General features: G+C 38.0%; 1 protein-coding gene across 2 annotated transcripts in view; it reads left to right on the top strand.

The window, feature by feature from the left end:
* The window catches only part of LOC106667546 (rap guanine nucleotide exchange factor 1), a 70973-nt gene that overhangs the window by 911 nt on the left and 44978 nt on the right, over positions 1 to 25084 (top strand). Inside the window, exon 1 of one of the 2 annotated variants that reach the window (XM_014395560.2) lies at positions 10095 to 10255. The exons of the other annotated variant lie outside the window; for it this stretch is intronic. The gene's annotated coding sequence lies outside the window, so the exon portion shown is untranslated. Of the gene's footprint in view, positions 1 to 10094; positions 10256 to 25084 lie in introns of those variants that run through there. 2 annotated transcript variants of the gene reach the window in all.

The following is a 25084-nucleotide window of genomic DNA, read 5'->3' on the forward strand; positions in this document are numbered from 1 at the left end:
TCGACATGAAGTCAAATATGCTGTTTATTAACAAATTCATAGTGTTTATGGTTTATCTTTCCCGCGGGCTGTTTTTCAGGTAAACACAAAACCCCTGTTTACCCAATTTACAGGTTTAAAATTAAAAAATATGACATCTTTCAGGCTGTTAGGTGCCACGGGTGTCCTCGAATACCGAACCGAACAGTAGATTATCGGTCCGTCACCATCTGAGAATCCGATCGATCAACGAAGATTTATTTCGGCCCGCCTTTTATTTAGACGAATCACAAAGATATACGGCACATCATCAAAACTTAGACAGATGACGCTGTTATCATTTATAAACGACTTACTGTTCAAACGCGCCTTTATGAGGTTGCTTGTATAGTCGGAAATGTTGATGATTGACTTTTGTGGGTGTTTTACGCCCTGACGTCCTTGGCAGGATTTTTTTGTTTTGTTTTTATAACGTTCGAGTCGTGATTTGGCATCGAAAGAGCATGAATTTCGAAAGAAGAAGGAAAAAACATATACAAGCGCGACAGGACATCACATCCTTCGTACCCGTCATCACCGCTTTTACCCGATATTTGACAAGTTCATGTTCTATGCAATTGATGAATTTTTTAAATATTTTTTAAGAGGGTTCGCGACAGAAGAGGTCATATCAACCCCTGGGGTGCCGGTGTTTTTGAAAAAAAAGCTCATTTGTAGGTCGGGATCGAATCCATCGGCCTGCATTCGAACCCTGGACCTTTACATTGATGAGCGCCGTGTCAACGCCTTACCGTTGCGACCACCGACGCCCCCCCCCCCCAATTTATGAATTTGAAACAAACTGCTCAAAAATAGCAGCTAGCATATGGCTTTTACTGAAGGAAAATTTAATTTAAAGATTTTGAAAAATAACATAAAAGGTTTTAATTCCACAATTTTATTTATTGGACGCAATATTTTTTTTAAAAACTATTAATACAGCTAAAACCTCCGTGCACCTCTTAGGTGCATAGATATAGTTATGCCTAAGTTTGTCACTAATTTCATAAGGAATTTTTACTCCATAGATGTTGCAACGCTGCACTCAGTGGTTGCGGGTCAAATGGCTGTGGATGGTGATCGAACAGCCTTCTGTGCAACGAATCCCATATGCTCAACGGAGTTCTGGAGACAATGGGGGAAGGGGCAGATGGTGAATTCCCACGTTTTGTAAACATTGGTGAACTCAGTCAGGTCTGGCATTGTCAAGAAATCGAAAATCCCTGCCTGTGAGATCCCTGCTTTGAGGGATGTATTCCTCCATAATTTCTTGGACATGACGGATCACGGTGAGATTGCCTTCAACAATATCGAGTCCAGTTCGTCCTGCAGTAAATCCCAGCTCACACCATTACAGCGCCTCCTCCAAACTGCACTTAAGGAAGCACGAACTGGGGCATTGTACTCATCCCCTATTCTCGGTGGACATAATAGCATTGGTGTTCTCTTGTAGGCGCTCGCTGCACCATATTCCCCTGAATTGCTTGTGGCGGGCTGCAGGTCGTCTCAAAGAGGCATATGATGTGAGTCTTGTACTTCATTTAGGATCTGGCGGGCTCTATGGAAAGTGTTCTGTCCAGACCTTTACACGCCTCCTCCAAACTGCACTGAAGGAAGCACGAACTGGGGCATTATATGCGTCCCCCTGTTCTCGGTGGACATAACAGCATTGGTGTTCTCTTGTAGGCGCTCGCTGCACCATATTCTCCTGAGTTGCTTGTGGCGGGCTGCACTCAAAGAGGCATATGATGTGAGTCTTGTACTTCATTTAGGATCTGGCGGGCTCTATGGAAAGTGTTCTGTCCAGACCTTTACACGCCTCCTCCAAACTGCACTGAAGGAAGCACGAACTGGGGCATTATATGCGTCCCCCTGTTCTCGGTGGACATAACAGCATTGGTGTTCTCTTGTAGGCGCTCGCTGCACCATATTCTCCTGAGTTGCTTGTGGCGGGCTGCAGGTCGTCTCAAAGGGGCATACGATGTGAGTCTTGTACTTCATTTAGGATCTGGCGGGCACTATGGAAAGTTTTCCGTCTTGCACCAATAATAATATTTATGTCCTCCCTTAGCGTCGTAATGCGCTGAGATAACCTCGATGACTCATTCTCAAGGTACTATTGCGAACTTTTCTGGTTCAAGATGTCTTTCCATGGTTAAAGAGTACAACTGGATTCAAATGGTGACAAGACGAGAAAAGGTTTCTGTTTACTAAACTTGTAAACTTCATGTTTACTTTTCTTAAGTAAATCCGTTATTAAAAATTGTTTAGGTTCCATCATTCAAAATCAAGCCCGTTTATTTGTATTTATCACGATGACAGCGGATTACAACGGGAGCCATATGCCGATACGAGAAATGTACCAAAACGTTTCGAAGTAGCTGTAGTTTTGTCAAATGAGAATTGTCTTTAACTATATGCTTTCATTTGACAATCGGCGACGGTGAAACGGCAACACTTTCCGGCTTATAAATCCGAAATTGCCGAACCTAGGAAACCACTTACGGGCTGTACTTTCACCTGACGCGCCATAACCATTTGGCAGGCGTTACGCAATTTGTCGACTGTCCTTTTCAAGTAAAAAAAACCATAAAATCATCATAAAAATGCCTTTTTTTTAAGTAAATTGACACTCACGTAGATGATTGTTTCGAAAAACATTCCGCTATGTAATTGAAAAGGAACAACTGCTGAAAGAGTCAAAATTTTGCATTTGCTTGTCTTGAATGTTATGAAGTTTCAATGGTTTGGGTGTTTCTTCTATATAACTAAACCTACTTAGCCCAGAACATTTCATTGAAAAGTAAAAAATAGTTTCACAAAAGCAAGTTTTGTCTTTACTAGATGTACCAAGCTCTGCCTTAAAACTACAATATAGGTATATTGCTGAACTATCAGTAAATGTTGAAATACAATACGTCAAACTAGAAGTCAACTCGTTCTCTCTACAGATCCATTATCAGCCTTAATCAATCATAACCGGCTAATTCGAAACTTTCATATAGTTCACATTGGAAAATTCTCTCTGTGAAAATATATGTGTAACATTGTTCTTGGACATTTTGAGAAAGCAGACAAAGAACTACAACGCGTTCATGGAAGATTGGACAATCAACGAAATATATTATGATTTTGTACCGATCGAGAAAAGAACTCTACGAGAAAAGTAGCATGTTGAGAAGCGATGTACAGCTAAAAACAAATATTAAGATTGATAAGGCAGACTGCACATCGACAATCGAGAATAGAAGTTGTACTTCGAGTTTAAAGGCTGTGCCAGGAGCTCATCATATTGCTATCCATATGTCAAATTTTCGTACCTCCTTTCATAAAATTTCAGTTCAACATTATAAATGGAATGACAATGATAATCGCACATAACTAAATTACAGAATCCACAAGCAATTCTATGACGATCGTAAAAAATGCGGCATCTGTTTCTTTATAAGTTTTTTGACCGTAGATAACCGATTTTTCTACTAATCCTATTCCATATCGTTCGATCGTCATTTTTAAAATTTCTCCAGTTCCTGGGCTCGCTTCTGTAATATTTTCTGAGTTCGCTCGTTCTTCGTGTTCTGTCGATCCGGAATGTTTCTCAACGGCAACTCCCTTCTCCAGTCACCAGCTCCTTTTACGGTGGTAGAATTTCAACTTTCCTTTTCGGCCGCACGTCAAAATTGTCAATAGTCCAAGGATAATTGCCGCATTACGTGATAAATCGGTTTTTAATTGTTCACCTGGTATAAAACAATCAATAAAATCACGGAAAACGTAAATGTGTTCCCATTAAGAACATTTGTTTTTCTCTTATGAAAACTGCTGAAAATTTAAAATGGGCAATGGCATAATTCTACCGATTAAGTCAGTTACCTACTGCTCACATAAATAACTTGTTTGCCAATTTTATGAACTTGTACGTTACTCTTGCATAATTTTATGTTAAAGTAATGTGATATTTACGGCGAAGATGGCTGGATTGCAATCGATAATTTAATATTATATTTTACAAATTCGTTCATTTTCCAACAACAGAGTTATTTTATGTCTTCATGTGTGGTGTTTAGTGACCGTTAGCTAATTATTTGGAGATCGTGAGGTGCGGTTTGTTGTGACGTAGGTTTTAGAAAAACATTTTCTCTATCATGCCAACGCTTCGATCTTTATTGAGAGTGGCCTTCAGAACCCTGAAGATGATCTCAATAAAGATCGAAACGTGGAGCCACTTGTATACTCCACTCCCGTGGTTTAGTATTATTTTTAAGGTGGGACTGATCGCCCACCCGGGAGGTCATACGAACTCCCTACTGATGCACCCGTTGCCCGAGGGGTGCGGGTTCAGTAACCCAGGAATCCTCTGCCGAAGCAGAGGGGGGAGAGGGAGGGAAAAGGAAAGGGGTAGGAAGGATAAGGAAGGTAATAGGGATATTGCCTCCATCATTGGTTACCCCCAGGCACCAGGGTTGATGGTCGGACATTGCCTGGACCCACAGGGAAGATGTCCCACACCATCCACACTTACCACATGCACCTCACTCATACACTCACTCATTCTCACAGCTCAGCCACATCCCAAATCAAATCCCTACTATTCTCCCTCGGTCAGATATTTCCATCTTTACTCATTGTTGGCGATCCGGTCAGATTCCAAACCTTCCACACCTACCTTTCGAACCATCCTAACCATACTGCTCCAGCCCTTTCCTCTCATTCCCATCCTGACAACCCGCTACGTCGCCTCAACCGACGGTGACCTCGGGACTCCTTGACCCCTAGTCATACACACTGAGTGCCAGCAATGTCTGGTTCCTCAAAGCATGTGTTCTACGGTGCAGTGCTGACATTAGTGCTACTGTTGCGCTGTGTGATACATTAATCATGTGTACATATTTCTTTAGTATACTATCATGAATAGGTTAACAAATAAATTAAAATTTAAAAAATTCTCAGATGGGAGCGCCCTGTTTCTAATCGGACAAAACATCTCGGAGTACTTCGCGAGAGGTGTAATAAGTCCTTTAAGAATTTCAGTTGTACTTTTTCCAATTCCAGTAATATGGTCAATAGCCCAAATCTCAGAACAATATAATAGAACAGACGAAATAAGGGAATAGAAGAGAGCCATTTTATGTTTGCGACAATCGGATCTGAGAGATTCCTGTATGTTCAACATGCTCGGAATAGAAGCATAGCCTTTTGCAACAAGATAAGAACTCTGAAAAAATTTCCCTGAGGAAAACATGCCTAAATAAATCATTGAGTTGGCCACTAGGAGTGGAGCATTATTATATGCAAATGGTTTGACTTTTGCCTTCTTTCCTGTTTTTTTTTGAAATGGGACAATTGTCGTTTTCAGTGTACTTACCTCGAGGTCATTCATTTCACAATACTCCATAAGCTGTTTTAATTTAAATTGAGCATCATGCCACGAGTTCGCAGCAATCGCCGTGTCATCAGCAAAGCAATTCATTAACAAGTAGTTTATGATGTCAATCTATTTTCCTTCAATTCCTCTACTGCGGAAAAAATTCATCATGTTTGCAATGAATAAAGTAAAAAGAAGTAGCGCGAGTTTTTCTCCCTGCAAAACCCTCTTGGTTACAATTATTTCTTCCTCGGAGGTACCATCCGCCCCTATAATTATGCTGGTTGCGAGTACAGCGCTTTTAGTATCCTAATAAATTTTGAGCTGATTCCCAGATTGTAAAGTTTTCGGTAAAGTTTAGAATGGAAAACTGAATCGAACGCTTTGCACAGTTCAACGAAAATAATGTCAACTTTGCTTTGGGTAGTCTAAGTTGTATATTAATCGCCGATGAAAGAGAGAAGACTGTATCATTACGACCTTTTCCCTTCCGAAGCCCAACTTTTATGGTAAAACCCAGAGATTCAGTCTTGACAGTAGAATATCAGTGGAGATTTTCTCTATATTATTTAATAAGGCTACGCCCCGGTACTTTGTTCTCGAAAATTTCTGTATCCCTCTACCTCAACTCACTCTCTATCTATCTGTCTATCTCTCTCCCTCACTCCATCCCTCCCTCCCTCCCTCTCTCTCTCTCTCTCTCTCTCTCTCTCTCTCTCTCTCAATCTATCTACCTATCTATCTATGTATCTCCTCTTGCCTCTACCCTCTACCTTTCTCTCTCTCTCTCTCTCTCTCTCTCACTCACTCACTCACTCACTCACTCACTCACTCTCTATCTATCTATCTATATATCTATCTATATATATATCCTCTTCTCTCTACCTATCTACCTTATTATCTCTCTCATTCACTCTTCCTCTATCTCTTACTCTCTCAATCTTACTCACTCTCACTCATTATCTCTCTTCTTCAATCACTCTATCTCGCACTCACTCTCTCTCTCTTTCTTTCTCACTCTTTCTCTCTCTCTCTCTCTCTCTCTCTCTCTCTCTCTCTCTCTCTCTACCTACCTACTTACCTACCTACCTATCTATCTATCTCTTACGCTCTCTCTCCCTCACCCCTCTCTCCTTCTCTATAGCATTTTTCAGTCAAATGAAACTTTTTTTTCAATCAAATGAAACCCAAAACCTAATGATAATATATTATTTTATTATGTAGAGGAATAAATAAATGACATTATAGTACTAACAATATTTTTTATGATGATTGAATGTTAATATTACAATAATTGAATCGTAAGGCTAAGGTACAAGAACGTTTCTTGTGAAGGTCCGTATTCATCAAACTTTTCTACATCCACCCCGTCGAAGTTTAATTAAGTAGGATAGAAAAGTGTTTTCTGAGCAACAACTTTCTGTGATATAAATTATTAATGATGGAATGGGTGTGGAGTTGAATCCTTTTAAAAAAGATGGTTCCTATTCACAGTAAGTTGTATCGCAACAATCCGGATTTCGAGCCCTTTAGCTCATCATCAGGTTGAAGGGCGTTTTCGCGTTGGCGGGGGTTCAGCGGGTTCACTTTTGCAATTCATGTCGAGAGGCGTGTTTGTAGAAACCCATCAACCTGATGATGAGCTAAAGGGCTCGAAATCCGGATTGTTGCGAAACAACTTACTGTGAGTACGAACCATCTTTTTAAAAAGGATTGAACTCCACCCCACTCCATCATCTTAAAAATTATTGTTAGTACTATAATGTCATTTATTTATTCCTCTACATAATTATTATCATTAGGTTTTAGGTTTCATTTGCTTGAAAAAAGGTTTCATTTTCTTGAAAAATGGTTTCATTTGCTCGAAAAAAAGTTTCATTTGCTTGAAAAAAGGTTTCATTTGATTGAAAAAAAGTTTCATTTGCTTGAAAAAAGGTTTCATTTCCTTGGAAAAAGGTTTAATTTGGTTGAAAAAAGGTTCATTTGCTCGAAAAAAGGGTTCGTTTGCTTGGAAAAAGGTTTCATTTGATTGAAAAAAAGGTTTCATTTGCTTGGAAAAAGGTTTCATTTTCTTGAAAAAAGGTTTACTTTGATTGAAAAAAACTTTCATTTGATTGAAAAATGCTATATCTCCCATGGAGTTTAATAGTGATCGTTTTTGTATTTATGACACTGATTATTTCTAGGTCTTATTGCTAGCTGTAAAATTCATGCAAATTCTATCGGTTTATTTTTTTATTTATTTGCCGTTTTACGTTTATATAATTATAGCCTATTTATAGGATCCAATACATAGCACTCTTTGATCAACACCTCAGAAATATTGAAACGTGTATTTTTTGTGTTATAAACTTGTTAATTTAGGTTTTATTTACCTGTTTTCAATAAATATTGCAATTATTTGTAACAATCACAACGGAATGTTTTTATGAAGTTGCCGTTCGATAGAAAGCAATTATTGCGTAATTGAAGTGAAATATAATATACACAACTAGCTGAAATTAAAAAATAAAGTATCATATCAATAGTCTACGGGTCATCTTTACATCCGTCACACCGTCATGTGCAAAGCATCCCCGACAATTGGAAAATCAGTAAAAATTCGAAACATTGTTACCGTTCTAAATTAGTAAATTAATTGCAATTAATTATTATGTAAACAATGAATACGAGCTGAGATGGACCGCGTTTGGACGAGTTCGCCAGGGCATCAGCCTCTCGATTTGTCACAGACGCGGTCATCGGTTCGATTCCCAGAGTCGCCCTTGACATTTTCCGTCTTCTCATCCACGTAACCTCAAAAGTTTGTCTGTTCTAAGTACAAATCGCTGTAAAACAACGAGGTCCTAAAAGAAATATACATATAGTGAAAATGTAAATACAAAAGATAAATTTTACCTGTTTTTTCTTTGACAAAATAGGACCGTACTTTCGCTTAGTATGTACTGCTGGCTTTTACTTTTTGTCAAAGATGTAACCTAGCTATTTATTGTTAAATAATGCATCTACTTTTCTTGCCTAGGTAACTAAAAATGGGTAGTTTTAAATAATTATCACGATCCAGGTCAAAAGTTGTGCTGGGAGATCAATTTAAGTTAATGATAAAAATTTGTAATGTTTGTAAGCACTCTGCAAAGGTTTTTTTAAATTTTATCAGTGAGGGGTTTTTTTCCCAATTTTTCCCTCTTTGAACTGGTGACGCTTATATTTATACTAATAATAATAATAATTATTATTATTATTATAAATCTCTGACTCCAAACATTCACTCATAAACTAATTTATCCTATTGCCATCCAAAGCTTTAATTTATACTTTTAAAATGCTTAATTTGGAAGGCCAAATGTATGCAAAGATCCCGTTTTAAATTACATATAAAATTTATTCCTGTTTTTAATTAGAATTTCGAATTTTTGTTCCATAATGTAAACATTTTCCCACAGGCTTGTATGGCCAATAATAATAATAATAATAATGGAATCAGACTAGCAACAGTCTCAGTATGAGTATAGGCTCATCGTTATCCTTTTATTCTTCCATTCAAATATGCTAGATTAGACAAATATTCAGTGGTATAACAATTTGGGAGAAGGCCTAAATCTCATTATAAATTACAATACATTTGAGAAAGCTGAAAAGTGCTCTTCGAAACAAACCCTGGGGACTCTGTAACTCCTTTAAATCTCTCGAAAGGTTCAGCCTTGCGTAAAGGGTTGCCAAGTGCGACATTCGACCAAAGTATGTTTTCCTGTCAGACTGATACGTTCTCCACTTCGCATACATCGAGGACAAGTTGGAAGGTTGTTGCGTATTAAAAGCCTATTGTGGGTTAGCCTGATATGACCTATTCGCAATCTAGAGAGAATCACAAGTTCTTGTTGTGCCATTTATGTGCAACTGGCTTAATTTTTTTCATACTATCTCTACAAGCATTCCATCCTGCCGCCGTTTCGTTTGATAATGTTTTTAGCATGAACGACTATATCATCTGGGCGTAGAGAAAATTGATCTGTTCGTTGTGGATGGTTTGCAGCGTTCCTTGCCTTCTGATCAGCTTTTTCATTTCCAGAAATGCCGACATGACTAGGAACCCAAACGAATACCACATGTTTATTTATTTTTTTTTTAACGAGGGTTCGCAACAGCAGAGGGCATATAAACCCTCAGGGTGCCGGTGTTTTTGACAAAAAGCCCATTTGTAAGTATGTCTGGTTCGAACCCGGAAGCCTGGTACAGTGATGAGCGCCGTGTCAACGCCTAAACCGTTGCGACTACCGACCCCCCCCACATGTTTATTATTATTATTATTATTATTATTATTATTGTCTCCTACTCACAGTTATTTTCAGCGATCCGGATTTCAAGCTTACAGCTCATAATCAGATTACTGCTCGAACTGAATTTATTTGAAAATTGCTTCAACCTGATGATGAGCTACAAGCTTGAAATCCGTTGAAAACAACTAAACGTGAGTGGGAACTATATTAAAGTATGTATATGCGTTGTAAAAGCATGGGACTTACACAGTTTACAAGTCTGTCGGTAGTTGGTCACATTTTTTGGACCGGTACCAACAGCCCGTTCTGGTACAAACTGCATACACACAACGGGAAACGTATTTATAGAATATTACCAGATCGTCCTCCCTCCCAAAATTTAATTCCATAGCGCGCGGGCTAAAAATAAATTCCCGGTTTCTTTTCCTTGTTTTCGACGTCCCTGTACGAAGCGCCATCTAGATAATCCGGAAGATTAGTCAGTCGTCTTGGTCGTGAGAAGAGAATCAGTCATTCGCGGACATCAGACAGTGAGTGGTGTGTTGTGATCCATGTGTCATCTTACGTCGTGTTTCGCGAATCCACAAATATAATTGTAAGTAGGCTATTCAACCACAATCTAATTAAAATATCCATCTATTTGTCCCACGTAACTTATTTTTTTAATTTTAAATTTCGTATGTTACATAGTAAATTTGAAGTGTTTACACAATAGGGCCGGTTCACAAACCGTTTTTGCTCATAAGATAAATAAATTAAATGGCTATTCTAGATAACGAACTCAGCTTAATCAGAAAAATTTTAAATATATATTATATATTATTATATGACTGTTAATAATTAAGCCGGAAAATTTGTTTTTCATCGCCGCTCGGCGGTGAAGGATTTTCATTTAGTAAAAACAAAACCAACAAGAAAGTAGTTTGATTTATTAAGCCGAGAAATGTAAACCAAATATCGTACAGGATAGAAGACTTAATAGCTGAAAGTTAATGTCTCCGGTTCAATTTGTAAAAATATTAATAGCGAAATGAAGCGTCAAAGTTGAAGTAGCTCAATTTAGAAGTGGACGAAGTGTGCGAGCTGGTGAAACGGTTGCAGTTGACAAATCAACACCGTGCTTTTACAACTCCTGCGTTTTACAACCTTGATGAAGTATTGTTGACACAGGGCCAGTCGGTTTTTGGATCCGTCCATCTCAAACCGAACCCATTCCCATGATTCACGGAGCCAACAATAACAACGGCTAATTAATCATAGTTGTGACTCAATGACAATAACCGCAATTAAATGTCGCTCTCTTCCTGTTAGATTATCTATTTAAAAAATCTTGTCTTTTTTCTCTACTAACTCTCGTTTCCATATAAAAGTTATTATTTTTATATTATAGTAAACGTGTGTTCGGGAAAAATTGAACAAACAATATACATAAAATGCCCCAAATTGTACATTGTTATTGCAGTTTTAGTAGATTCATTTGTAAATTCAATGATCTAAAGAAACTGAAATGTTTACGAGCTTTAATTACAGTTTTATAACAAAATGTTGATCTAATTTTTTTGTGTCCATCTGATTTCTCTGTTGTTGGATATTTTTAAATAACAGTTATTGTTATTTTTGAGTTTAATATTTCGGCCCATTCCATTGACATAATTGGGTAGGAATACAGACCACATACGAAATAAGTATTCAGTGTTAAAGCACCGGATTTCATTGCTCGTGTACCATGATCCTATGTAGTTTTTAGTAGTTTGACCATTCAAATAATTAATTGGTTTGGAGATTAGATTCAAAGTTTACGCTAGATACTGCTGGGCTGCTTGACTCTGTTTATGTAGTTTGATCTATCCTCGATTTTTGGTCTAACAGGCTTCTTCAGTGGTTACTGTGTTGCTTTACCCTGCTTATTACCTTGATTCTTTGCAATGCCAGATCTCTCCGGTACCTCAGGGCTATCGAATTTGTGCCATGTTTGTCCAATGTTTACATGAGTAGTGTTGTTCTTGTGTTGTACTTATGTTAATTTATTAGAAAGAATGTAATTTATTAGCGTGAAAGGAAACTCGTTTAACTCCGCCCCGACGGATAATGGTACTCTGGGAGTGAATGTGACCACATTATTTGTATCGGGTGGTATATATGTAATGTATATTGTCTGTTCTGTATCTGACAGCCTGAGGTACCAGATTGAGACGCTCAAATGGCAGCAGTTTAAATCAAAATACGCTTGAGAGTCCAGACGATGACCTCAGCCGTTTGTCGGCCCATAAATCTCCCACATTATATATACAAATAGGCTAAATCGATTGTAATATTTCCAGAATATGTGAAAAATCAAAGGGCAACTTCATTTTGTCTTACTCTACTTCTTCTTTTTGTCAATAAAAATAAGGGATTAAATGGTCCCAATTGCCTAAATGAATCGTGTATTCCTCCTGTATTCCTGTACTAACCCTTTTTTTAGTACAAACAAAAAATTGTATCTCAATCAACCAGATATTTGCGGAAATGATTTTTTTAAATAAGATTTCATGATCAAAAAAAAACTTTAAATGTAAACTCACTAGTTTTCGTGGTCCGCTTGACCAATTAATATCTTTCAGTTAATTAAGGTTTTCAGTTGAGATAAAAAATAAAGTGGCACGAGCGGGATTCGAACCCACGACCTTCGACTAGATAGCCGCTACTCATCACTTGTCACGATAGCTCAAGTGGGAGAGTTGCGGCTATCTAGCCGAAGATCGTGGGTTCGAATCCCGCTCGTGACACTGACTTTTTATCTCAACTAAAAACCTTAATTAATTTAAATGTAAACAGGAGAATTTCGTTTAATTAGAAATTTTGTATAATTATAAACGGAAAAGAAGTTTAACTTTTTTAAGGGGGGGCTGTTTTGGCCTCTAAAATCAGTATTTTTGTCAATGTTTAATATAAATTTAATGTAAATTAAATCCTTACAAACAGGATTTCCCTATTTTGAAGTTTTGTCGTACATACAGACATTGTGAATAACAGCAATGCATGGAATTTTCTGACTACATAAATGACTATATCAGCACACATTCAATACGCTTTCACACAAATAAATACATTCACGCCTGTATACATTGCATTCATTCTATTTAGTAGATTGAATACTCGATATTCCTCCATCGACCTGCATACAATAACAAACTAATCTATAACTAATTGGGGTCGATGGGGATGCTATTTCATCAGCCCGTCCCAATTCAATCTAATAAATACATTCACTCAAATATCATATTTTGACGACTATATACAATAAAAAATTCCCAGTTCCCCTAAAAAGCGAAACTCTGACACTTGCTACCGTGTCCGAGAATCGTTCTTAAATCCGGCGGTATGCCTACACGCTCTCTGTATGGAGCCGAGGTATGACACGCCTTATTATGTGGGACACATCGAGCGACCTTTCCCGTATAAGGGACACCTGCGCGGCTTTGGCTATATAGTACACATTTTATTAGAACGAAATCTCGTGTAAAATTTTCTGAAGGTTTTGAAACAAAACCCATCCGAAATATTAACCGAAGAGGACTTTTAGTTGAGTTTAAATAAGTAGTGGAGGTAATCGTAATAGTACATGCTTGATAAATGGCGAAAAAGCAGCTTTTCTCGACTCGTAAAAACACATTTTTCGAAGTACATCGTTCACTCTTGAGGCGATAGATTTTTAGAGCATTCCGGATATCGAGATAGAAACAAAAGAACTCGGTTTTCCTAATTTTCCCCTTACTATTAAAGGCGTGGATTTAAAAAAAATAAACGTGACTAATCTTCCTGGGCATTGAAGTATGTACGTCGAGTGGCCGGACCTGCGGTCGTACGTCACTGGTACCGCGGAGGAGGCGAGTCGTGTTCCCGTTTCCGTTTTCGGTCATCGAGGATATCGCCTTTGTCAATCTCTCTCCAATTCAAGTCATGCACTCTGTCATCCACGGCCGATTCACCGTTGATTAAGAATTTGCGTCGCCCTGTCGAATTTTCCAGAACGAATTTCTCCACTGATTAATTTTTCAGGCGGACCGTTTCCCCAAAACGCCAACGGGTAACAGAAGAATGGAATAAATTCTTTAATAAAATTGCTATGATAAGCATCAATTTCACTTCTGTATTCGAACAGATTTGATTCACGTATTGATCTGACTAATTCAAGCATCAATCAAGCATCTGTTTTCTATATGAACAAAATTTAGATTTTATCTTCCAGGGTTGATTTCTTTATCCAATTCACAATTACTTTACCTACGATATTTACAAAAGTATTATCATAATACAGCATTCATTTCTACAACCACAGCCGTCCAGTATTACACTATAATTAGAGTTTCATCCCGAAGAGTTGTTACTCCCCGATTTGCTGACCCTAGGGTCTATACCTCGGGGGATTTCAACTACAGCGTTATGCGGCTGGGTCGCTAGTATCCCCCTTTAAGCCAGATGCCCAGAAGATCGTCTCTTCCCAACCAACGCACGGGGTTAAAACCAACGAGGGCTTTCCACGGCTAGATCATTTCAGCCCCAAACTCTTGCAAACTGTATCTAGCAAAAAACTAACTAAATTCCATAATTCAGTACCACAAATAAATACATTCACACCTATGTGCATTGCACTTATTCTGATTAGTCGGCGGGCTGATGAGACCCATCTTTACTCATGGGCGGTGAGACCCATGAGGATCTTTAACTTATCCCCAAGGGGACTTCTCAGAAGCCTAGTGTTCTCGAAAGAACACCAGGAAGATTTTACATGCATGGATTTGTCACATCCCTTGGCCAGCGAGGTGGTGCAATACTAGCCCAGTTCAGAAGTGCCCTGAAAATCCGTACATGTGCCTTAAAAAAGACAGTTTTGTGGTTTCCAGCACAGCCTTTAGCCATGCCTTTCACCACCCCCGGAGAGATAGAGAAGGCACTCTATCTCCAGCTCCGGTTGGCTAGCTGGAGGGTTGTTGGTGACAGCTCTGTTTACAATTAAAAAAAAGCGGAACGGGCGACCCAGAAACTCGCTACTGCGCCCTTGAACCAGTCTTGAATTCGGCGGCATGCCTACACGCTCTCTGTAAGGAGCGAAGGCAAGGTCATAACTAATGTCCCAACCTAATCTGCAACCCACATATTAGACTGAAAAGGCAGAAATTTTCATGACTCGTAGACAAATCATGAAAACTGACTCTTCACAACAAAAACCTGACAACAGAGATTTCAACAAAGTATTCCGATAAATAGTTGACACATTAGTTGTAAACACTAACAGTTAATGAGTAGGACCATCGTTTTCGACTAATAAATTGATATACTCACTCCACCTTAACTATATCTATTAGTCGACACTCCTTTTGACTGATACAATCTCATGACCTACATTGACTCATTTACGAGTTGCATGTCATATTTGCCCTCAATCCTATTGCACAGGCTTGACAAACTTCCTCAGCAGAAGATCTATTGTTGTTTGATAAATCCAGTATTATTCTTAGATTCAGTATTTTTATCTTTTATTATTTAAATTTGGCATGATCAAAAATGTGAAACATGTTTTTCCTAACCTTCCCATATTTACTAGGTTATACTTAGGACATTGCCCAGTTAGTATGCCCGTGAGAATCCGTAAACCCTTTGTATTTAGATTTAGTAAATGTTTCTTTCGTTGGATTTGAGATTGTTGACATGTCTTATTCCTGGTTGTTTCAACCAATGATCATTACGTTCGTCGTACCTCACAAAAGCTTTTCACTCAGGATAATGAAGGTGCCTTTTTCTGCTGTCTCACTGATTTTTTTTCGTGCCCAGGGACGCACATCAATGCATCAACTAGTTTGTCGTTTCTCCCAATATCTTCACTGTACAAATGACCTTTCCCTCCGACAAAGATGTCAAACAATCCCGCTGCAGAAAATTCCAGAAATCCCTTTCATTGCACCTCAATCCTTAGTCCTCAGTTTATGATACTGTACTCAATAATCTTTCCAGAAGGTCCAAGGTAATGTCCTAGCTAATCGTTCAGTCGTAAAATTCATAAAGTCATAGTGGTTAGAATGGCCACCGCTGGGTTTCTTCTCCTTCTAGTGCCATATTTTATACAACTGTACTACTTAATGTAACTTTATATTTTGTATAACACCTGTAGTATATTTTAAATGGAAAAACAGAAAGAAAATTAATACATTGAAGATGACGCACTCTAGGGTAGTCGAAACGCTCTACCTACAGAAAAAAATTGGATTTCAATCATATTTCAATTTCCCAAAGAGACGTACATAGTGCATATATTAACTAGTTCAGTCTGTCAAACGTAGAAAATATATTATACTACAAGAAGTACAAAAGATATATCGCAGATTCTTACTTTGATTTCGAAAAAAATATTTAATTTAATATTAAACACACGTCAAGAATGCGAACGGTAGTGCCATATCTAGTAGGAAAACGAACTGTCCGTGGGCAAGGTGACTTGCGATAAAGGCTATCCGTTGTTTCGAGTCGCTCAGCATAAGAGATACCGATTCGATGACAGCTTCTTCCTTCATTCCTGGCCAAATGTAGGTCACGTCACCCGCACTCCTGGAGCTGCCGTGTTGACGTCGAAAATTGCAAAAACCTATTGAAACAATAACTGCGTACGTGAATATCACAGCGTTGTGCGATCGGCGTGGGTTTCAAGAGGGTCGGCTGGACAGCGTCCCGGCCTCACGGACCCAACTGTTCGATTGAACCCCACATGCGTTCCGTCTTCACTTTCTTGACCTCGTTCGATCATAGGAAGCTTGAAACAACTACAACCACGAAAAACTTCGTTCAGTGTTGTTTTTCCTTATAACGATTTGTATTATTCAATTTATATTTATAAGGTAAAATTATTAACGATTACTAACCCAAAACCACAGATTTTATATTTTTTAGACTTTTAGAGTTGATAATATGTGTTGGTCTGCGAGTGAAATGCTGAACCGGCATAGAGCTGACTTATAGGGTCCGTCTTCACTCGTGGGTTTGTAGAAATACTCAAACACGTTTCGGCATTGTGCCATCTTCAGTGAGGAACATTGTACATTTTTGTAGGTTTTACAGATTAGATTTTATTATCACAGTTGCTGCTTATGAAGTCATGACAGTCGTTTCCTATAGTGCTAAAGCTACAATTATTCTACCATTAATTCAGTAACTGTGAAATAGAACAATATTATTGACTTATAGTTGTACTTTTCACGGTGCGTTTCATTTCCCGTTTTGGAAATTAGGGTCAATTTATATTCTCCTTTCACTCGTTATTGTAAAAAAATAACTTTTGCCATCCCTTGCTTTGAGAAATAATGGATCTTTTCATTCGGGAATTTTATATCAAAGCCGTCGATTCGTCGAGTAACCAATTACCTAGGGCTTAAGAAGTTTGACCAAAGAGGGTCTACAACTTGTACCAACACGAACCCTCGCGAGTGTACGCTGTAAACACCATTAATTAATTCCCGGGGGACAAAAAGTCCAGGAAATAACATATTTCTATCCTACCGCGTCTTTTCTATCGTTCAATTCAACTTCACGGCGTTTTTACTTTTATCGTTACTTCGATTTATTATGTTTTGCCTCTGGTCTGCTGTTATACCGCTGATTATAATTACAAATTCTTCAAAAGTCTTTTTATACAAACTCAATAAGTTTGTTATTTTCGGAAACTGAAGCACTATGCTCGGGTTTGCAGTTCATACATTCTCACCCAAACTGTCAATGTCACATCCAACGAATATAAATAAGAATTAGTCTTTGTAAGGTATTGGTTGAGATAAAAAAGTCAGTGTCACGAGTGGGATTCGAACCCACGACCTTCGGCTAAATACGCCGCTGCTCTACCACTTGAGCTATCGTGACTTTGATCCACTCGGACACCAACTTCCCATCTCAACCCACCTTTCGAATTTACCTCCTTTTTGCCATTTTTCAAATGTCGTGTAATCAGGATTCGATACTCGGCGTCAAATTGAATGGCCACAGAGAGCTTTAGCGAAGATATACTTCATTTAACTTATTAAATCCATTAGATTTCGTGGTCCGATTGACCAAATAACATCGTTCAATTAATTAATCTTTATGTAAGTTATTAGTTGAGATAAAAATGGCGAAAAGGAGGGAAAATTCGAAAGGTTGGGTTGCGATGGGAAGTTGGTGTCTGAGTGGATCTAAGTCATGATAGCTCGAGTGGTAAAGGAGCGGGGTGCATTTAGCCGAAGGTCGTGGGTTCGAATCCCGCTCGTGACACTGACTTTTTTTTATCTCAACCAATACCTTACGTAAAGATTAATTAATTGAAAGTTGTTATTTGGTTAATCGGACCACGAAATCTCATGGAACTAAGAATTACTTTTATGATAAAAGTAGCTTTGTTGAAAGGATAAAATAGATAAAATAACTATAAGCCTGTTCCATACTAAGGCACTGTATTAAGGCATGAAATCATCTTAAATTAGTTTATCCACAAATAAATGCTGAAATCGTTTGAAAAAAAGCCCTCTTTGAAAATATATACTCAAAAGCTAAAGAGGGGGGCGTCGGTGGCCGCAACGGTTTTGGCTCTCGTCGGCGCTCGTCACTGTAAGTAAAAGTCCCAGGTTCGAAAACAGCGGCCCTGCATTCGAACCCGACCTACTTACAAATGGGCTTTTTTCAAAAACATCGGCACCCTGAGGGTATGACCTCTGCTGTTGCGAACTCTCGTTAAAAAAAAAAAAACTAAGTACAGAGACAATTTCTTGTATTGAAGGAGCGGGAACCAAGGTTGTGCTGACACACTGATCGCTTTATCCCTCTTTTAAGTAAAGTTGATGTTTCAGCTATGCGTTACCGTTTATGCCTCTCAAATAAGTATCTGTATTACTAACAACTTGAAACATAATTTATGGTATAATGCCAGAACTTGTATATGTGCAAAACCTGAAATTGTACATGTGCCAAACAATAATTCGAGGAAAATTGAGGACTATGTACAATATCTTACGAGACTTTAAATTGAATGAAAAATCCCGTGAAACAATCAAGGATTTTTGGTTATTGAAGTAGGTGCTAACTATCGGGTTGTCCGGAAAATAATGCAGGATTTTAAGTTTTCATTAAAAAAAATCTATATAAAATATTCTGTTTACGTTTACAGGATTACTCATTTGTATGAATGTCAACACTTATTAATCCTCTTCCAAATGATATTGTTTGTTTACCTCTGTAGCATTCCGCTACTTGGAAATAATTCAGTCATCCTTATAATGTCAAAGCGAGAATTTCGTACGATTTTCTTTTACGAGTTTAAACTCGGCCGAAGCGGAGCCCAAACGGCTAGAAACATTAACCAAGTCTGGGGCGAGGGTTGTGTTAATGAGTGCACTGTGCAAAGGTGGTTTAAAAAATTTCGGGAGGGAGATTTCAGCCTTGAAGATGAAGAAGGTCGTGGAAGGCCTTCCTCTCTTAATGATGATGTTCTGCGATCAGTGGTGGAAGAAAACCCCAAAACAACTGTTCGAGAACTTGCAGAGCAACTCAAAGTCAGTAAAACGACCGTCGCTGACCACCTCAAGGCGATTGGAAAAGTGAAAAAACTCGAAAATTGGGTTCCACACTCATTAAACGATCACCAAAAAATCAGCGCTTTGATGTTTGTGCATCACTTCTTTGTCGAAACAAAAATGACCCATTTCTGGCCAGAATTGTTACATGTGACGAAAAGTGGATTCTCTACGATAACACTAGACGTTCTGGACAGTGGCTCGACAAAGGAGAAGCTCCAAAGCCCCCAACTCATCAAAAAAAGGTAATGGTTACGGTATGGTGGGCTTCATTTGGTTTAATACACTACAGCTTCTTAAATCCTGGCGAAACCATCAATGCTGAATCATACTGTAACCAAATTAATACCATGCATCAGAAATTGGCAGTAATGAAGCCCTCTTTGGTCAATCGGAAAGGGCCCATTTTGTTGCATGACAACGCTCGACCACATGTGTCACGTGTAACGTCACAAAAATTATTGGAGCTTGGCTATGAAACTTTGCCTCACCCACCCTACTCTCCGGACCTCTCGCCTACTGACTACCATTTTTTTAGACACCTGGACCACTACTTACAACACATAATATTCAAAAATCAAACGGAACTGGAAAATGCATTTATTGACTTTATCAATTCTAAAAATTCTGAATTCTACTCAGACGGAATTAATAAGTTACCAACACGTTGGGAGAAATGTATTGAGAGTATGGGAAATTATTTTGATTAAAGAACATTGCTTTAAAGTAACTAGTTTCTTTTTTTTTGTTTAATACCAAAATCCTGCATTATTTTCCGGACAACCCAATATGACCTGCAGTTATGGTCTGCATGTCCTTAATCAAAGCTGTCTGCTGATTTTAAAAAAACTTGCCCCGTTGGAATGTTATACCTCGAGAATCACCCCTTTGTGTGTTGGCAGTCCGAGATCAGAACTCGGTCTCATCCGTCCAGCCGAGGATGCGCTCCCGGTGCTCTCAACAGCTAGGTCTATACAGCACCCATGCAGTTCCAAACCCATTCGTACTCACGTTCATTCTTAAGTACATTCTCTCCTATTTGCATAAAATTCAATCAATTAGGGTCGTTGGAGTACTCACTATTCCTCCATCAGCCCTCTTACACTACAAAATTCTTGCCAATAAATACATTCACTCTCAACACGCGCTAAGTTCACAAAAAATCCGTTCTATATACAATAAAACAACCCTGTTTCCTCCAGAAATCGGAACGGCGATGCAGATACTCGCTGCCTTGCTCAAGCACGGTTCTCATATCGAATAGTATAATACTTTTTATTACTAATCGAAATATCTTTAAGTGATTTTTATATTTCAATGGTCCTAGCCGTTCCGTTTCTTAAGCTGGCGTGCTGAGTTCAATTCCCTCGTGTTTCATCTCTTCCTAATGACGAGTTTATATAACTGACAATTTCGAACGTCGGTTACACTTTAAAACAAGCCAATTTTACAAACGGAAATGGTATTTTTAATTCGTTTTAAACGAGAATGCGAATATATATATGTGTACATACAGCAGGTATGTTGAGGTTACCTTTGCTTCTTCTTGCATAATATACGTTTATCTTGATGCCAATATTTCTCAGATCAGGTCCGGTCAGAAAACCTGTTTTCGTGATTCTCTTCCAGTTTTCTTTGATGCATTTTGTAATTTTTTCCTTACAAATCTAATATCACAGAGATCCCTTCTAAGATATACACTGATAGTGTGAATCCGCTAAAGAGGGTCCCAACATACTTGCATAATCATTTTTTGTCGCGTGGATTTTCCCTAGCTTCACTCGCAGGACCGTCCTCTGCCATTGCACTCAACGGTTTTTTTTTTAGTTGGGCCTGATCACGAGATCGTATCAAGAGTTTGAGTAAACCGTAGAGACCTTGTGAAGGACCTTGGAATTTGTTCAATTTAGCCTCCAAAATCGGTTGTAACGTTATATCGAAAAAAGATTTCTGGCTTGGAAATTCTTTACAAAATTCCAAACTTTGTATTTGTGAAGATCTCAAATTCTTCTAGGTTTAAGCGAGATTAATCGTCTTTTGAATTAGGAGGGCTCGTTGGCCGGGATCGTTAAGGCGTTTCGTGTCTCACGAACGTCGGTTCGATTCTTCGGCGTTGCCCTTGAAATTACCTTCGATAAATTGGATTGATCGAGTGATGTTATTTGGTCTGACCCCTACACCACGCACCCTCAGGGGGGTATAGGACGTAAAACCATACAATAAGACTAAAATTACATTAATTTTTTTAGAATTTCTATTTATTTATCGGGTCCATATTATCTGGGTTATTCTTTTTTCTTACTAGTCTTACCTGAATAATGCTTTTCTTGGCCATTCTTGTGGTGGATAAAAAGCTTTGCATTGCATCCATAAGGTAGGCGCTTACTCCGCATGCTAACTTCTCACCTCTCTATCGAGTATCAGGCCTTTTTTTAGCCTGTATAGACTTTTGAATAGATTTTCTTTTCCGATATCTATAAACCTTCTTATTAAACTTTCACAATAAATATCATGTACTTCAGTTTATTTTTTCCTGGCAGAGATTGCAAAGGCAGCATTCTGCCACCCGCAGGACAGTCATATGACTATTGAACTGGCAATGATCATTTAACATATCTGCATCCTAAGTTATGTCCAGATTCGTAGCAAGAGGCGAAACTTAATGGGCGAAGTTTTCTGCCTGCCTCTGTCCTGGGGTGCTTTTCCACTAAGTACGAATCTTAATGTGTAGAGATTAGTGACCGTTAATCGATAGTTATTCAGATATCGTGAGATGCGGTCGGGTGTGATGTAGGTTTCAGAAAAACATTTTCTTTATCGTGCCAACGTTTCGATCTTTTATTGAGATCATCTTCAGGGCTCAAAGTGTTTGTCTTCTGTGTAATTGTGCCATCCTTGCGTGTCGAGTTGAGAGTATAGCCTTATACAAAAATGTCTTTTCTATACCGACTTTCTTCCCCACCCCTTCAAAATCGTATATAAACATAAAACAGCAAAATCTCACTGGCACTCTCAACACGACACGCAAGGATGGCACAATTACACAGAAGACAAACACTTTGAGCCCTGAAGATGATCTCAATAAAAGATCGAAACGTTGGCACGATAAAGAAAATGTTTTTCTGAAACCTACATCACACCCGACCGCATCTCACGATATCTGAATAACTACGAATCTTAAATTGGTTTTATTGAGGAACCGTCTAGTTTATCAACCTCGACATTCTATTTTTAGCGATATATTTGTTTTAGAATGTGCACTAAATGTGCCCGGTGAAAATAAAATGACCGAAATGCGAATTTCTCATATCGAGATGAGTCGGTCGGAATGTACCTCGCCCTCCAGTTGCAATTCATAAACACTCAAATATGGCGACGAGTGTAAGAATGAATAATTGAATACACATTGCGTGGTCGGCATCGTTCGAATGTTCAGCTGATTAGTCATTTTTCATGGTCCCAATCTGAGAGTGGCCCCTTCTCGGACTGTATTTCTGATGTGTGATGTCCATTAAAGGAATTTCTCCTTCGGCCAAAGGTGAAGCCTCTGGGCTCATCGGCGTTGCGAAAGGACAAAATCTCATCACGTCTCAAGTTCAATTTAGGGACGTATATTCCAACCGTTGGAGGTTAGTGCAGTCGACACTGTTGAGTAAAATTAAATTTTTTCTTTACATATCTAAATTATACAATATATACGTGTATTTAATGGATTTAATTGAAACTACTTCCTTAAATGCCTGATTTATGAGGTCAAATGGTGTCAAGTACTGGGTCAAGTTTGTTGGTTGTTTCCCTACGGTTATTCACTTCGATTTGCGTTCACTTCGGATAAAAAATTATTCATCGAGATATGAAATATTAAATTTGTAATTTCACAACACGCATGTGAATTGGTACTTATCAACTCTTGACTCACCAATATATATACAAAAAAATACTGTGTAGATAAGATTCTAATACACAGTCTTCTTAGTATTCAATGCCAAAAAGCCGTTAATTAAGTGCTTATTTGATTTTGGGAATTTTTGCGCCAGAACAGCTACTCGTGAAGGAAAAACCAAATTAGCGGTTGATAAAAAGTAATTTTAAAATTATTTGGAGATCGTGAGATGCGGTCTGATGTGACGTAGGTTTTAGAAAAACTTTTCTTTATCGTGCCAACGTTTCGACCTTTATTGAGAACATCTTCAGGGCTCAAAGTGTTTGTTTTCCGTGTAGATGTGTCATTCTGGTCTGTCGTGTTGAGAGTGCCTAAATACCATACACACATAAAAGTAATTTTAAAAGTAAAAAAAATTGAAATAATGTAATACAGAGCATTTAAATACAGTTTCAACACATAAAACGAATATTCATACCTTTTTTTTTCCTGTTGAAGTTTTGTCGGTCTGAAAAATTGATAACTACTAGTGACAAAGTCGATGCTAAATCGATAGGTTATTTATGTTGAACAAGACATTTGTCCTGAATTAATCATTTGGCTATTTTACCACTCCTGTAAAACTGACATCTATGTTCTTATTGATACATGTGTGATGATTATTGACCGTTTGTCGATGATTATTCAGAAATCGTGATATGCCGTCTGGTGAGATGTAGGTTTCAGAAAAACATTTCCTTTATCGTGCCAACGTTTCGAACTTTATTGAGATCATCTTCAGAGCCTGGGATTTACAAACATTGATTAAATTTAACAAAAAACATGTAGGATGTGGAAAAATGTGAATTTATACAATTCAAATAAATATTTTTTATATTCAATCAAAGTATTTCTACTCACTCAAAGTGTTTGTCTTCTGCGCAATCTCACGATTTCTGAATAATCCTTGATATTTATATCTATTCTACTTCGTGTTTTGAAGTATTGTTATTAATTAAGAAACAAAATCATTAAAATTCTCCCTTTGCAAGTTAGACAAATTATGAAACAGGCCCAAAGGGACTGGGAATCTTCTGTGAGTGGACTGACCGAATCAGTCAAAAAATACTCAAGATTCTAATTCCCAGCAGTGATTTCTTCATATTGTCTCCCATCGGTGGTTTTTTCAAGTCTATTTTACGCTTGAACTGTTGCTTATTTCATTAGCCTTTTTAAAGTCTTTTGAAGTGGGGCTTTTAAAAGTAGTAGTTTCTTGCAAGGGCGGAAGTCGCAAGTGCAGAACACCTCGCCGGCCCTGAGGGTCAAAGTTCAAAGCTTCTGCACAAAGTTCGAACGCCAAATCCTTTTTTCCAAAGTTTGTATTTCTGTTGCATAAATTAATACTTGGCCCGTAAAGTGATCGGCCGATAATTCATTACATCACATATGTGAAGCAAAAAAAGAAAAGAAAATGTGTCATTATACGATAAATACAATTGCATTTTTTATTTTATAATCTGTATTCGTAATTGATTTAAAAATGTACTTATCAAAATTGATGACTCAGTTATGAATAGTTGAAACGTATAAATATACTGATATGAATAGATTTTTAAAAATTTTATCTGGATATCTGTTTTTGTTGTACGTCCTTTGACCTAATTAAATAAATTGATCGAAATCCTATCACGGGATAATAAATTATGTAAAAACCTTTTTAAACTGATGGACAAAATAAACGCACCACCCATAAATTTTAATGTATTTAGGTTTATTCATACTTTGCATACCAAAAATAGGTTTGATAGTTAAAAATAAGACATTTAAAAAGAAAATGTTCATCTAATTTTTTTTAAAAACTGCGTATTTACAGTATTTTCTGGCGCGAATCACGTCCGTTAAACGCTTTCGATACCTAGGAAAAGATTTCTGGTAAAATCCTGAGGAAGAGTTCCATCAAGAACAGCCGTTTCCAACTCTTCTAGGGTGTCAG

This window comes from Cimex lectularius, unplaced genomic scaffold, assembly GCF_000648675.2.
Source record: "Cimex lectularius strain Harlan isolate CLEC.00 unplaced genomic scaffold, Clec_2.1 scaffold426, whole genome shotgun sequence".
NCBI lineage: Eukaryota > Metazoa > Arthropoda > Insecta > Hemiptera > Cimicidae > Cimex > Cimex lectularius.